The 17,500-nt window shown below is 41.2% G+C and overlaps 1 protein-coding gene and 1 pseudogene across 10 annotated transcripts in view; both read left to right on the top strand.

The window, feature by feature from the left end:
* Nucleotides 1–17,500, top strand: part of LOC143032891 (receptor-type tyrosine-protein phosphatase kappa-like) — a 984,894-nt gene that overhangs the window by 650,922 nt on the left and 316,472 nt on the right. The gene's annotated exons all lie outside the window — the stretch shown is intronic.
* On the top strand, nt 7,372–8,870 carry LOC143032894 (uncharacterized; annotated as a pseudogene).

Below are 17,500 nucleotides of genomic sequence, written 5' to 3'. Positions count from 1 at the left end.
AATGTGGTTGATAAGATATCATATACTCGTATATATATATATATATATATATATATATATATCTATATATATATATTTTGTTTATATATATATATATATATATATATATATATATATATATATATATATGCGTAATTAACCACTAGGAAAAGTAAAGTAACGAACCAGAGCGCTTTCGTATAATTACATCTTCAGTGCAGATACAATTCCAAGTGCAGATATAATTCCCTCTTTGTATCTGCACTGAAGATGTAATTATACGAAAGCGCTCTGCTTCGTTAGTTTACTTTTCCTAGTGGTTACTTACGCATTTGTGAACACACGCTCCTAGTGTTTTTATTGCATATATATATATATAAATATATATATATATACATAATCAGCCATCCTGAGTCCACTGCTGAACAAAGGCTTCCATCATAGCATTTCATGAATCACACGATTGTGCCATCCTCTGCCACGTCACTCCTACAAACTTCTCGATCTCGTCTCCCCACCCTCTGTCTGGTCTCCCTTTTCCACGCTTCCTATTTCGCGGCGTCCACTCAGTAACACACTTGCTCCATCGCTCATCACTCGTTCGCACCAACTTACCTGCCCAATTCCACTTCCTCTCTTTTACTGCCTCTACAATATCTTTCACTCAAGTCTGCTCTCTCACCCAACTTGCTCTCTTTCGGTCTCTCAGCGTTATTCCCATCACTGATCTCTCCATTCTCCTCTGTGCAGTCCTTAGCTTTGTTTCCATCGCCCTCGACAGCTTCCAAGTCTCACACCCGTAAATTATTGCTGGTAGAATACATTGATTGTAAACTTTACATTTCAAACATAAAGGTAGAGAGCCTCTCAGGATTTTTTTATTCTTACCAAACACTTTCCAACCAATTGTAATGCGTCTTTTTATTTCATTATCATGATCTTTCGTCTCTTTCACCATCTGGCCTAAATAATTATACTTTTCAACTTCAAGACTCTCATTATCAATTACAATCTCTTTAATTTGAACTTTCGTGTTGAACATTACTTTGGTTTTACTTTTATTCATTTTTAAACATACTTTGAGACTTTCCTTGTTTAGATCACTCAGCATATCTTGTAAGTCTTTTGCCCTTTCTGAGTATAAAGTGACCGAACGCAGACATGCTTTAGGAAGACAGCAAATGATATGATTGAAAGATAGAAATGGAGAAATATTTAAATGTAGAGACAAAATGGTAAAAAGAGTAGATGAATTTTACCAAGAGCTTTACTCGTCGAAGACCGTAGTTGAGTCAGTAAATTCATGTGTAGACGTTAGTAGTGTACCAGAGATTACAAAGGAAGAAGTAGAATTTGCTCTAAAAACTATATATATATATATATATATATATATATATATATATATATATATATATATATATATATATATATATATATATACATATTCTCGTCCACCTCATCCTTCTCCTCTTACTTTTGTTCCTCCCCCTCCCCTCCTATTTTTCTTCCTTCTTCTCTTTGCTTTTCGTGCTCTCTTTCATAGTTCATAATTTTCCTCTATTTCCTCTTCCTTTTTGCCCACCTTCTTCAAACCCTTTCGTTCTCCATTTTCTTTTGCACTTTTTCCAGTGACCACCTTTCCTTTGTCTCTCCTTCGGTGTCCCTCCCCCCAACCCTGTTCACCCTCCTAGCTTGTTGGTATGGATATGCAATTTCCTGTCTCTAAGCTGAGGCTCTCTTCATGCAAATGGGTGTTGTGTACGTAAATCAAGGTGGATCCGTGCGCGAGTGTGAGTGTGTGCGGCTGCGTGCGTGCTTGTGGTGCATGCCTGTGTGCGAGTTTCTTAGACCTGCCATGAATGCAATTAAAAAATCCTAGTATACAGTGTCCTGTTGCAGGGATTAGTGGCTTATGAATGACGTTACGTCACATTTTTCGGGTGTCGGCAATTGAAGGCGACATGACGTCAGGTCGTCACCGACAACGTTTTCTGCTCATGTGAAGAGACTACTTGTCCAGGGGCATGTACGCCTCGTATATTTATTTTTTTCCCACCCAATTATATCACTCAGCTAATGAGGGGCCCCCAGACTATTTTGTTCAGCTTGTCGAATGCGTTGTGTATCCAGAGTAATTGGGTGCGCTTCCTCCATTAAAGTTAGGATTAAGTGTACGTCCTCTGATTCACTCACACAACATCGCGCTCGGGAGCGCTTGGCGGAACATCCCCAACTGTTGGGGACAGTTCAACCTGTGTATCACAATATTATACAAATATGAATTTCGTTGTGCGTCTTCAATATAGTATTGCTTACAGAAATGTACTTTGATTATGAGGGAATTAGTGTATTTTTGAAATATTTTGAATTTTCAACAACAGAATAATTGTATACGGTATTGTGTCTGTGTGTGTGTGTGTGTGTGTGTGTGTGTGTGTGTGTGTGTGTGTGTGTGTGTGTGTGTGTGTGTGTAATTCACCATGGTCTTCGATCACGTGTTGAACACGTGATCGACAGCTACTGTTACTCTGTTGCTACCAACACTTTCATGCCTTCTGTGATATTGTATTTCTTCATTCACTTTCAACTTTCTTCACTTCCTTTTCATCATTGTATAATTGTAAGTCATTCAGGTGTAGGCCCCATGCCTCTTTCATCCAACTTAGTCAAATTCCATTACTCAGTAAATGAAGGGGAATAAAATTGAACTTAAACTATTCTTCATTTTCTTCATTAATTCTTCTACAACGTTACTGTATTAGATACACCAGAGGATTCCCACCTGGGATCCTTTTGCACCCACCAAGCCAAGTCTGCTTCGACGTCACTTTCTAATTCATCTAATAACTTTGACCGTTACAAATAAGTGCCACCCTTTAAGGGCGTGACTTTACCTCCGCGCACCAATAATTTCTCTCCTCCTCCACCCTTTTCTCCAATCAGAAAGAATGTTATACTGTCGCAAGCAATCTTGTCACGAAGCTAAGTGGCTCAGTGTTAACAGTTTGTAACATCAGCACCTATATCGATACCCTAGCTTGTGTTTACAAACATTAGACAGTGAGCGAGAATATGCAACTCTGCAACTTCGTAGCGGTCATTGTTTTCAAAACATCTAAGTCGTAAAATTAATTTTTCTCCACCTACCCTTCTATCTACTTGTCTACTTTAATCTACCAGCCTCTTACAGCTACTACCCTCCCGGATGAGAGCTCAAAGCTCATGTATGACAGATCTATGGGTAAAGCTGTGACCTCACACACACACACACACACACACACACACACACACACACACACACACACACACACACACACACACACAAATCCCTGTCCACGAGATTTGGAGTAACGGCTCGCAGTGCAGCGACACTGAAATTATTTTAGCCCTGGGCGGGATTCGAACTCGGACTGCTGAGGTAGCAGTTGTGAACGTTACCACTGCGCCATCGAGCCGTGTGTGTGTGTGTCTACGTGTGTGTGTGGTGCTATGGTATGTATGTTCTTTATCATAAGACATTTCAAACAGGAAAGTACAGGGCGCAAATTTAAGTGACGTATCAGTATGATTAATTTAGAAATTATGTGACTGTTAATATTGTTTCTGACGAATTTTCACTAGGAGTCGTCTCCTTCAAACAGAAATCCCCTAAGAGCCAAAACGAGAGAAACGTGAAAATGATTCTAGTCCCAAAATTAATAATTATTTTCTAATTGATATTTTATTCAATGTTATTTTTACTTTTATTTTCTGATAGAGTTCAAGAGAGCCATTGATGCAAATGGAAGGTATACGAGGGCCCCAAATAGGGATTTCATGACTATTATATCTTAGTTTATTCGTTCTGTATCCCACCACTTTTTACATACAATACAGTTCATACACACATTTACAAAAATCAAAAAAATATTGATAATACGCACACATAAAAAAGAGCGTCACATGTGCCTGTGTTCGGTCAGTCATCGGCAAAATGAAAACTATTTGTAGATTAAATTTGCAATCTCAAACTTTCTGATATTTAAATAACAATGAAAATTTTCATCGTGTATGTGATGAGAAAGGGTGGTCATCGGTAACATGGCACGCTCGTAAAACATTGTCCTAGCGAAAATGTCTTCCATGTTGTGTCGTCGACTGATTGTAACTTTGGACCAATCCAAATCAACACGGGTACCAGATTTTCGAAAAGTATCGCGTAACTTCAGCCCAACAAAGCTGTTAATTCTGAGTGATTAATTCAAAATCATTTCGTACGGGTGATACTCTGAAGATAGATATTTACAACGATTAGAGCATGTTACGAGGAGTCGATTGACCCAGTCCATTTTCCTTCCATGGCCATTCCCTCAGCTGAGAAGTAGGTATTGCTCGAAGTTAACGTGAGCAAAACCTGTAAATAATGTCACCGAATGGAAGCTGATTTCTAGAACGCGTTGACATCGTGTAGAGTTAGTCCTGGCATGGAGTAGACGACCTTGCTTCTTCCTCGGAGGCAGCTGACCTCGAATCGATGGAGAAGGTAATTGGGGAAACACTTTTGGCCGGATTGGTGGCGCCTAACGTTCATTCATTATTCTGGACCCTTCGGCTGAATAAATTCGCCTGGTGTCGGTCAGAATAAATGTATAAACTGTCAATGAAAGGGAAAGAGTTAATGAAGCCATGAATGCAAGACACTTACCTCTCGAAGATTATATATCCTTTTCACATGCTGTAACAAGGAAAGGGCAGGTCTCTGGCTAAGTATTACTGTGTTTCAGCAGTGTTCTTTCGGATGTATATATATTTTTCTGGACCTGAGTGAAGTAGTCTGGATATTTGCCAGAACAGTATCCATGGAATGTGCCTAGAGTGACGCAGTGGAACCGGGGGTGGGGTTGATCGAGAGAACATTTTTCCTCTGATATTGGGATTTTCTTTTTCTTTTCTTTTTTTAGAGTATTTTTTCCTCTGATTTCTGTGAAATGAATTCATTTGTTGCCAAAGGATTTGCCTGATTGAAATGCAAATAGGAAATGAGGTGCACGATTCTTTTTTCATTCCTTTTATGTGCTGCACTGAGCGATGTTTGCAGTGATACACTTGTGGAACGTAATGCAGCCGGGTCGCAAGCTGAGGGCGCCCCTCTGGCCCATGGAACCCCCATAGTCCCACCCGGGGCCGCTCCTTCCATCCCTCCCTCCCTCCCTCCCTCCCTCCTTTCCATCCTACCCACTGCAGCAGAATCTGGACAGCTAACCCATCCGAAGACATATTATCGTCAGAGGTTTTGACGCAGTGGTGACTCTCAGTGTTAAAACACTGACAAACACACACACACACACTCACACACACACACACACACACACACACACACACACACACACACACACACACACACACACATATATATATATATATATATATATATATATATATGTGTGTTTGTATTTTTCACCTTGGTCTTTGGATCACGTGTTGGACTCGTGATCGACAGCTATTTCCCTCCCGGAAGAGAGCTCAGAGCTCGTATGACCGATCTATGGGTAATGCTATGACCTTGCACACACACACACCCCCAACTCCCCGCCCACGAGAGTTGGAGTAACACCCCTCAGCGCTGCGATACTGATATTATTTCAGCCCCGGGCGAGGGTCGAACCCGGACCTCCGTAGTGGCAGGCCAGAGCTCTAACCACTGCGCCATGTGATGTGTGTGTGTGTGTGTGTGTGTGTGTGTGTGTGTGTGTGTGTGTGTGTATATATATATATATATTATATATATATATATATATATATATATATATATATACACACATATATGTATATTGTACTGTGAGTAACAATGTCAGACATATTCACAGGTTTCTTGGATCATAACAAGTTCAAATCCAATTAAGAATAGGTATGTAAGGAAATAAACAAAAGGAATTAAACATATGTAACAGAGGTGAATAATTTAATCAATGTGCAGACATTGCAATAGGGGGTACGTTCTATTTGCTGGCTACGCAATTGGCGAAATTGGCTCTACTTTCTTTATCAAATCCACGTCCTGACAGCTTTAAGGCCGTTAATTCTCATCTGGTTAGAATTTTATGTGAAAATATTCTCAGTTCTGAAAATATCGTTTCCTTTTATTAATCCTGAAGACCTGGATCTGAACCCCCAAATATTTTTTTCTCCTTTTTCTTTTTTTATCTCCAGTGAACGAGATTTTGGAACGCTGCGTAGTTTTTTTTTTTTAGAGTTTGCGACAGTCAGAGAACTTAATGGTGAATTTATACAAATTGTTTTTTCATATAAGACGAGCGAGATAGAGCAACTTGAAGCGAATGGTGGAGAGAAAAAGGAAGAAAGGAGTATGAAGACAAGGGTAAAAGGGGAGAGAGGGAATGAAGGGTTAAGTGGAATGAAAGTCTCTTAGGAGTAGCATGAAAAAGTAGTGAGGAAGGTTTTAGTTGATCCTTTTAATGTCCTTTACTGCTTTTGCCCTGGTTGCCGCCAAATTATTTTAGTCCTTTTCGGGCTGCGCGCCGTAGCGAAGTGTGGTGGTTGGGGGGGGGGGAACTCTGACTCATTCGAGTAAATGAATAGATCGGGTGATGCTGCGCCAGCGGAGGAGCAGGTCAAGGGCACCGACGCTGAATTATTAGGTGACCTCACCTTATGACCTTCAATTTGTCGGTGACCCCGCGTGACCTCGTGGCCTTCTGTCCCCTCCCCCCTCCCCTCCCCTTTTCCTTTATTCAGCGTCGTCTCATTTTCTATTAGGTTTGTTTCTGGGTGTTGGGTTTGCGCTTACAGAGCGATGTACACAACATCCTCCTCGTGAGATCAGTTTTCTTTATTAACTTCATATCATTACCTCTCTTGCTGTGGAGGAGGAAGAGGAAGAGGAGGAGGAAAGGGGGCTTCCACCCACTGAATAGTCACTTGGCAACTGCAGCCAGAGTAAATGCGAAAGTCGAGGAAGGTAAAGCTACGGTTACACAAGTCAACGGAATGCTTAAATTCCAACCTTTGCCATCCAACCCTATCTTTGAACGAGTGGTTAGACTAGTGAGGCGAGTCCAACCTTGCCGTAAGATATGTTTGAATTTCTGTCTGAAAAGGAAACAAATGGCACCGGGAAAAATTACACAGGAATAAATGACACCAAAAAGTGCTATTAAAGCAGCAACATGTAAATCTAAAATGAAAAAAAATTAGCGAAAAGCACTCGAGATAGACCTGATCAAATATACGTCCAAACTGTCTTGACCGTGGAAACAGAGGATCATTTCGTATCCCAAGAACATTGTAAAAGACTCATTCGGCATCACCAACGCGCCAGTCAACCTCGTGACCCTGTTTCATTACAGGAACTTGTTATCTCAGGGGAATGGGCGTCAACTGGTGGACCAGAACCACAACCATTCGCGACATATGACGATGGTCCAGACAGTGACAACCGTATTTATGCTTTTGCTTGTGTACAGACTCTGCGACTGTTAGCGAGATCAGACCTCTGGATGATGGTCGGAAATTTTGTCATGGCTCTTCCCAAGTTCAAACAGTTGTATGTCATTCGTGTTCATCTTGGAGACACTGACTGCTGTCTCCGTTGTTTATGCATTCCTGCAGTACAAGACCCAAGACATTTATGAGGAACTTTTCAAGTCAGTTCTTCAGAAATGTGCGGAATACCACCTGTATCCAGACCCTTTAACCGTTATGCTTGACTTCGAACAAGTAACTCTACAAGCCATCACACCAATTCTCGGAACAGAAATTGCCAATCTTTGTTGTTTCTGTCCTCTGACACAGTCATAATGGAGGAAAATACAAGAGCTAGGACTGGCAACTGTCTAGAAGGAAAATGAGGAATAAAGTTGTTCTGTGGTATGGTAGACAGCGTAGATTTTCTTCCTCTCGAGGATGTTTCTGATGGGATGATTTTCCTCAAAAACAACACAGCAGAGGGCATGGAGCCTTTCGTCACCTACTTCGATCGGACATACGTAACGGACACTTATCGACGTGGCCAAAGGCGGCAAGATGACAACGAGATCCGAACAGTCCAACTCCGTTGCATTCCTCCCCGGTTTTTTCCAGAAATCTGGAACGTGCACGAGGCAACCATCCGAGATGAGTCCCACACGAACAACTTATGTGAAAGATGGAACAATCGATACAGCAAGTTAGCTTGGTTTACGGATATGTTGGTTATTGGAATTATTATTATTATCATTATTATTATTATTATTGTTATTATTATTATTATCATCATCATCAACATCATCATTATGATGATGATGATGAATCAAATTATTTACGATCATTATTCTGCTAGGTTGGTCACAGTCACCCAACGATATGGCGTGCGATCCACTGAATCGCACGCCATATCGTTGCAAGAATCTTGTGAGCCTACCAAGAAACGCCAGAAAAGGGTCTACAAGACTCAAGAGGCACAGATGAAGAACTTATGCCTGGACCTCTGGGTTGATCGTAAATGTGTTGAGGATTTTCTACAGGGAACTGGTGTTCTTCAGTCAATGCATCTTCCTGTACCCGACCTCGAACAAAATTTTAGCCTCATCGGAAACCTCCTTAGTCACTGCCACAGCTCTTGACCGCCTGCGGGAAAACAGTGCCACATACGACGGACAAAAACAGTTGGTCTTCGCGGCCCACCTCATCTGTTCCTTCCCAGTAGGATCCCTACTATAAAACAAACACTGACCGAAACCACCAAAAGAACACCCTAAAAAAAAACTACCTTACCCTCCAATCTTCCATTTAAAAAATGAGACATCCACAGAAATACAAAAAACCCACCACGTGATGAATTATAAGCTAGTCCCAAAATCGTTAAGGGCCGCTTGGACAAAAAAAAGAAAAAAAAAAAAAAAAAAAAAAAAGAACACGCAGTCAACTTCCTCAGAGAGATCCCATTGGATCTCCGTGGCATCGTGGTCTCCCTTGCCAGGGAGCCCGTTAGGTCCTCACGTTGTCCCTCCCGGCCAGACCTTTTCTCTTTTAGTTACTCGAGATTTAATTTGTGCGAAATATGTTTAGTTCAGTGTTAACCATAGTTTGTAAGTAGGCTATTATTCAGAGGAAATAGAAATCTATATTTGATTGTGATATTACTTTCATTTTGCCCTCACATGACTCATCCTTATTCGGTTGCGAAACATATTTCCAAAGAGGAAGGTTTTGTAACAGTACCATAAGTCGCTACAAAGCCCTCTGTGAGGGGCACCGTCCTAGCCTCCCGATAATGGGGGAGTGGGTGACGTTGAACTATATCATCATCATCACCATAGGTCGATTTTATTCAGAAGAGATATACTTCCGCACTGAGAGGATCAATGGAGCCGCCTTATTAATTTGTATTATTTTTCCTCATGATAAACAACCTTTTCCGTGTGATGCTCTTGTATGCCAAGTCACGTCACATGGAATCTCCGTTCGTAACATGAGCGCTGACACATTAGACTACGTAGTAATTTGGTAGTAATGATTGACGTACCAGACCTAGGCACCGTAGCTGTGTGGAGTAACAACGGAATGGTAACAACACTACGTGCTTAATCCATACTATTACGAAATATATATTTTACTTTTACTTCTACTTTTTTTCATTTTATTGTGTCATTACATCGGAGAAGACTCGATAGTTGATGAAGGGGCATCAGCTAACTTCAAGAAAGACGTGTGACGATACAGAATGTTATTTCCACGAGATTCACGTGGCCGAACAGAGCCACGTGACTCCCGGGCGTTAAAGCAGAAGGGATCTCTTGCATAGTTTCGCCACAACCTGAGGCACATGATGTTTCACAATTGAATTTACGTGATTGTGACATGATTCAGCTTACAATGGCGTCTAGTTTCTTTCATTTCCTATGTGACGGTACGATATGACGTCATAATCTATTGCGTCACAGTGATGTCTTTGTGACGTCGTAGAAACGTCATAAAGCTCTCTTGTCCTCCCTGATACCAGACACTTGGGTGGCAGGTGACAACAGGACACTAGACAAATGAATGAGATTGCAGCGCTCACATTTGGCAGTATATTGAACAATAAGTACATAGATAAATGAATTAAAATATAAACAAACATATATAGGAATACACGGATCAATATATAAATTTATACATAAATGAATGCTCTCCTGAAAGGGTCCTGGAACAAGAAATTGATAGTACATATGCATTATTCGAATGTTGTCAATAGAAAGGCCTTTGTGAGGTCGATAGTGAGGATACAAAGGAATTACGGCTATCATGATACAGGACTGCTGACTGTATGTATGTAAGACTGTTGGTGAGCAGGGAAGTGAAAAGGCGGAAAATTGTTAATTTTTAAAATTCTTTTTTATACTTTTTCTATCACCAGCCTGACCCAGCCTAATCTAATTTGCTTAACCTAACCAAACCTATCTGAACCGATGTAACCTAACCCACTTATCTAATCTAACTTATCCTCACCTAACCTAACCTTACCAAACCTACAACTGTCCGCACCAAGTCGTCTGTTGAATTAATTGTTTGTGTCACTTTAGATGAAAAAAGTGAATGAAAATAGTCAAAGTTGATAGAGATCTTAAAAACATAAGAATGAATGAGACTACAAGAGACCATAAGGCCTACAATAGGCAGTTCCACGTCCATCACCACCTGTCATCCCCATCCATAAAGTTGTCTAACCGTTTCTTAAAACAACCGATAGTTTCAGCACTCATTCCCTGGTTACTAAGTCAATTCCATTCGTTGACCACCCTATTAGTAAACCAGATTTTGCTTATTTCCTTCTTAAATCTAAATCTGTCTAATTTAAATCCATCACTGCAAGTCTTGCCCTGTTGTCTTAATATGATGACCTTGTTTGCGTCGCCCTTTTTAAAGCTTTTGATCCACTTGAACACCTCTGTTAAACCACCACGCACTCTGCGTCTTTCCAGAGAGTGTAAGTTACGGTGCCTACGCCCCTTGATATGGAGACGGAGTCCCAGTCCTTGGGGTTGCACATCTAAATGAAAGTGAGGACTGTAATAAGTTTTGCAGATGGGCATCAGAGAGACGATTTTTTTCCGACGTGTGTGTGTGTGTGTGTGTGTGTGTGTGTGTGTGTGTGTGTGTGTGTGTGTGTGTGTGTGTGTGTGTGTTTTCACCTATTTACCTAGTTGTATTTACCTAGTTGTATCTTACTAGAATGGGAGCTATGCTCGTGCTGTCCCGTCTCTAAAGTGTCTAAAGTGTTCTTAAATTCGAGTATTGTTTTTGCACACACTATTGTTTCGTCTAGTTTGTTCCATACATCCACCACTCCGTGGGGAAAGCTGTTCTTTTTCAGGTCTCTTCTATAACTGTTCTCTTTGAGCTTCCTTCCATGTCCTCTTGTGTTTATCTTATCCCAATTTAGTTAGTCTTCTTTATCAAGGACCTCTCATAATTCTGTAGATGGCCAACAAGTCACCTCTTTCTCTCCTTTGTCTAGAGCCGGTAATTTTAGTTTTGACAACCTATCTTCATATGACAATTTTGAAAGTGTTGGGACCATTTTCGTAGCTGCTCTCTGGATTCTCTCAATTTTCCATATATTCTTTTTAGCACTGGGTGACCATAGTGTCGCTGCCTACTCCAGTCTTAGCCTTATCAGTGTGACTAGTATTTTCTTCACCATTTCTTCGTCCAAGTAAGTAAAAGCCGCTTTTATTAATCTTAGCATGTTATAGGTTTCGCCAACAACTTTGTTTATATTCTTGTCAGGAGACATATCCTTTGTGATGATTACTCCCAGGTCTTTTTCAGATCCCACTTTCTTTGCTTCCTTTGCACCAATTTCATATTGTCCTGATATCTTTTTTCTTTTACTTTTTCCGAATTGCATTATGCTACTTTTCTCAATGTTGAAGTCCACTTCCCACTTCTGACTCCATCCCCAAACCCTGTTCAAATCTCTGCAGTAGGTAATTGTCCGTTTCAGTACTCACTTTCTTTAACAGTTTTGTATCATCTGCATGTAACATCCCACACCCTCGTGTATGTGTGTGTGTGTGTGTGTGTGTGTGTGTTTCACCATGATCTTGGATCACGTGTTGGACTAATGATCGACAGCTATTACCCTCCCGGAAGAGAGGTCAGAGCTCATATGTGACCGATCTATGGGTAATGATGTGACCTTACACGCACACACACACACACAATTTTCCGCCCACGACAGTTGGAGTAACGACTCACAGCTCAGCGATACTGAAATTATTTCAGCCATGGGCGGGATTCGAACCCGGATCGCCGTAGTGGCAGCCGCGATCGCTACCACCGCACCATTGAGTCGTGTGTGTGTGTGTGTGTGTGTGTGTGTGTGTGTGTGTGTGTGTGTGTGTGTGTGTGTGTGTGACTCACCATGGTCATGCATCATGAGGTAGACTTGTGATCAACAACTAATATCCTCCCAGATGTGAACTCAGAGCTCATAATTATATCGTGTGTATGTGTGTGTGTGTGTGCGTGTTTGTGTGTTTGTGTATGTGTGCGCGCGTATATGTATGTTATGATATTTAACTTGAACAAGGTTTATTTTTTCTAAAAGACTAGATTATTCCTCTCAGCTGTTGCTCTCATCTCGTAATGTGAAGTCTTGTTTCGTTTTTGTTGTTTCATTTGGACTTTTCCAATTCCATTTACAACCTGTATGCATTTGGGAGGTTGTCTTCATTATATTCATGTTTTATATTTGCAAAATTAACTAGCATCTTACCTGTATCAGTTCTCTCACTTTCTATATGTACGTGCGTGTTTGTGCTCATATACATGTATTTGCATATGTGTGTGTATGTCTGTGACTCACCATGGTCGTTGGATCACGTGCTGGACTCGTGATCGACAGCTATTTCCCTCCCGGAAGAGAGCGCAGACCGATCTATGGGTAATGATGTGACCTTACACGCACACCCAACTCCCCGGCCACGAGAGTTGGAGTAACGACTCGAAACGCAGCGATACAGAAATCATTACAGCCCTGGGGAGGATTCGAACCCGGACCGCCGTAGTGACAGTCGGAGACTATAACAACCGCGCCACCGAGTCGTGTATGAATGTGTATGTGCGTGCGTGTGTGCGTGTATGCGTATATGTGTGCTCGTGTGTATCTATCTTTTTTCTTTTCTTTGCTTGTCTGTTTTTATGAATGTACATGCATACATAAACCAACGTCTTTTTCCCCCTTACAAAGGAGGTAGCCAAAGTCAAAGGCATAAATCCACTCCCACCCGTTTCATCTTTACATACTTCACTCTCATTCACCACCCTTCCCTCCTTCTTTTTTTTTTTTTTTTTTTTTTTGCTCCTCCTGGATGACGGGTCATCTCTGCATCTCGCCCACTGCCTAGGATCAGAAGCAATGCAGCAAGACACAGCACATCCACAGCAAGGCCACTTGACTTAATCGGTGACCCCGCCCTCTCCGTCCCCTCATGCAGAAAAAAAGAGAAGACGGGGAGAAATTCCTCCTGGCTGTGTCAAAGTATCATTTACACATCCTCATCCCCGTCCCCCACACCCTCCCATGCATCAGAGCATCATCCATACACAACCATTCTTCACTCACCCCTATCTTCTGTCTATTTCCTTCCCTCCTTAACAGACATTCCCCTCTTTCCCAATGCCCCTTTTACCCCATCGATCCATATCATCCTTGGTCACTCCCTCATGTTCACTCCCTCCACCTCTGCCCTCCACACTTCTTTTAATAATCTTTCTGCACACATTCTTTCCATGTGTCCAAACCATCCCAATGCTCTTTCACCAACCCTATCTCCCAACTCTCTTTCTGCAACCACTCTCCTCCTCACCTACTCGTTTCTCAGCCTAGTAACTCCTACCATGCTTCTCAGGCATTTCATCTTAAACATATTTATACTCTTTCTCTCTTTCTCTCTTATGTTCCATGTTTCTGCTCCATATAGTGCTGTCGGCACAATCACTCCTTACAATCTCCTCACAGCATCCATTACCAAATGTCTATTTCTCATTACACTTTTTAATCCACCGAGACATTTACTCGCTTCTCTCAATCTACATTCTACCTCCACCTCCACTCTTGCCTTTCCTGCCACATTCGCACCAAATATCTAAAGCTATCCATTTCTTGTAGTCTCTCTCCCTTAATACTCACTTCAATTTTGCTGCCATCCTCTCCCCTTGTACATCTCATCACCTTTCTTTTGCCACATTTATTTTCAACTTCCTTCTTTCGCACAACTTCCCAAACTTCATTACTAACTTCCTTAGTCCTTCCACTGATCCTGTCACAAGTGCTGTGTCATCAGCGAACAACAACTGGTTTATCTCCAACTTTTCTCCATTTTCTTTAACCATCTCCAATCCCCGACCCATTACCCTTGCGTTTACCTCTCGCACCACCCCATTCACGCATAAATTGAACAGCCAACACGACATAACACATTCCAGGCGAACTCCCAACTTTACCTCAAACCACTCTATCTCAATTTCTAATTCTAACACAAGCTATACAACTCTCGTAAAAATTCTTGAATGCTCTTAACAGCTTTCCTCCTATCCCATATATTTACAATACCTCCCACAGTACCTTTCTGTCTACCTTGTCATAAGCTTTTTCTAAATACACAAAGGCCCAAAAATATCCTTACCTTTTCATAAAGCTTTCTCACAGTTTTACCTTACCACAAAAATCTGATCCACGCAACCCCTACCTGTCCTAACCCCACACTGTTCTTCACCGATTATTCCCTCTGTTCCTCTCCTAATCCTCTCAATTAAAACCCTCCCATAAGCCTTCCCAACTACACTCAACAAACTGATCCTTCTGAAACTACTACACTCATACGTGTCCGCTTTTCCCTTTTAAAGCGGAACTATACAGGCACTCCAGTCCTCCGGCACTCTACCCTTTTTAGACAAACATTAAACAACCTCACCAGCCAGTCCACCATCACTGTACCTCCCTTTTTAGACACTCCCCATGACAACCATCTAACCCAGATGCCTTGCCTGCTCTCATCATTTTAATAAGTGCCTTCACCTCATATTTTCTCATTTCTCCATCTTCCTCACTCATTAGTGTTATTTTCTTAGCGCTTCCCACTGCAACTACCTTTCCCCCCCCTATCGTCCTTCACATTTACTAACTCCCTAAAATACTCTCCCCATCTTCCTCTTATTGCCATCTCTTCCATTACCATCCCTCCATCTTCTAAGCACCTCCCTACTTTCTTTTCTATTCTTGTTTCCCCATCTATCATCCACTCTCAGTTTACCTTCCAAAAAATTATCAGATATTCCCCCTCTCTCCCTCCTTAGAACATGTATATCCTTAACTCTTCCTACTATTGTCCTGGTTACCACTATGTAGTCCATGAACGCCACCCTTCCACCATCCCCTCCCATGTGTACTTATGCTTGGCTTTCTCCCTAAACACTGTGTTTGCTATCATGAACTCTCTAGACACATCTCCACCATCATGTCTCCACTACGATTTTTTTTCCTGGAACTCCACTTTACCCAACCACTCCGTCTATTGGTTCGCCCCCAACCTGGCATTGAGATATCTCAATACCATTACATTGACACTTCTCCCTAAACCCTCAATGCACTCATTTAAATCTATCCAAAAAGGCTCCCTTTTCTCTCCACTCTTCTCACTACCAGGCCAATATGCACTTACAAAAACCCATATCTCCCTTGCCAGTTTCACCTTCATCTACATTAACCTTGAAGAAACCTCCTTTCACTTCACCACACGCTTACCTATCTTCACTTACTAGTATAGCCCCCTCTCTCACTCGTCCTCTCTTCACTCCTGACTCCTTTCCAGTTTTACTCCTAAACTCAAACTCACCCCTCCCTTTCAACTTAGTTTCACTCAGTGACAACACATCATCTCACAAACATATTGCCTATCTCTTCCCTTTTACTCTCATCTGTACCTCATTCACGCATATTAAAAGACCCAAACCTTAGGATTCTGGCTGGAGAATTCTCAGACCTCCTTATACTTTTTTTTTTTTTTTTTTTTTTTTTTTTTAGGAATGTCCTTTTACGTCTCAAATGGGAATACTCGGTGGTAGTATTCTTTCTCCCTTACCATAGGGTTCGGCGAAAAAGGAATATTTAAAGAAGTGCTACAGGACAGTATTAAGAGTGGGGGAGTCAGCATAACGGAGGGACAGTCGCAGTATAATAAAGTGGCATCATTTCTCTATGACAGATATTTCCTCTATCACAAACAAAATGATGTGTGGTTCTGGTCTGTAGGGGCGCACCATATAAACCCTAAAGTATCAGGTGCATGCTCCTGAGCAGCTTTTAACCCCAGACGTGGTATTTTATGAATGTATATTGCGGTATTTTGGATGTGCAAGTGTGTATGATTGTGAATGTTTGTATGCACGTATGTGTCTATGTATATGAACTACATTTTATTTGTCAATACACATATGGACATTCAGCCACACGCGGATGTCATGGAAATATATACACTTGTTTGATAATAAACTTCGCGAAAGTTGATCGAATTCTGATTGGGCAAACAGAAGAATTTACAAAAGCCGAGGAGGAAGAGGTGCTGGCCCCAAGTTTGTAGTTGTGTGCCGAGTCTCATCGGTAGCGGTGGTGGGGTAGGGGGAAGGGTGTCCTCATGCCTCATGCTATGGTGGTCTTCCTTCTGGCCAAGCGAGAAGAACAACGAAGTCATCTAGAACGGAAACTTGTTATCTATGACTCGAGGTTTCCTGAACTGGGAAGGCACTGCTACAGTGTAGAAGACACGGGCACAGGTGGCGTCTTAAACCTTAAGGCCTCCAAAGAGTGTTTTCCTTTTTCTTCTGTGAAACAGGGAAAGTAACGGAAATCCCTGTGTGACCCTGCAACCACATAATGCTGTAGCTGCTGCTTGAAAAATCATGTGTATGTGTGGTTGTGTATATTTACCTAATTGTAGGTAAATATGTATGATTATGTATAAATATGCATGTACTATATATATATATATATATATATATATATATATATATATATATATATATATATATATATATATATATATATGTTTATATGTATATGTATATATATATATTTGTACAACACTGAATGGGTCCCAATGATGAGATATACATTATTATCAACCACAATACATTTTAATTCTAAGCCATGAACATCAAGAGAGACTCGAGGAAGCCAACATGCTGAGATTGAAACGTGGTACAGCCAAGGACTGGAATCCGCGCTAGCACGTGACAAGTGTTAGTGACTTAACCGATTGCGCAATCGGTTAATTCACTAAAACTTGTCACGTGATAGCACAGGTTCGAGTCCTAGGCTGTACCACGTTTCAATTTCTGCATGTTAGCCTCCTCGAGTCTCTCGATATTGATGACTTAGAATTAAAGCGTATTGTGGTTGATATATATATATATATATATATATATATATATATATATATATATATATATATATATATATACGTGAAGCGTGGCAGGAATTCTCTTTCAAGCATATTCT

Source organism: Oratosquilla oratoria, chromosome 14 (genome assembly GCF_046742065.1).
Source record: "Oratosquilla oratoria isolate Oo_2021 chromosome 14, ASM4674206v1, whole genome shotgun sequence".
NCBI lineage: Eukaryota > Metazoa > Arthropoda > Malacostraca > Stomatopoda > Squillidae > Oratosquilla > Oratosquilla oratoria.
The sequence above is the reverse complement of the archived record's forward strand: the minus strand, read 5'-3'. Positions and strand labels throughout refer to the sequence as shown.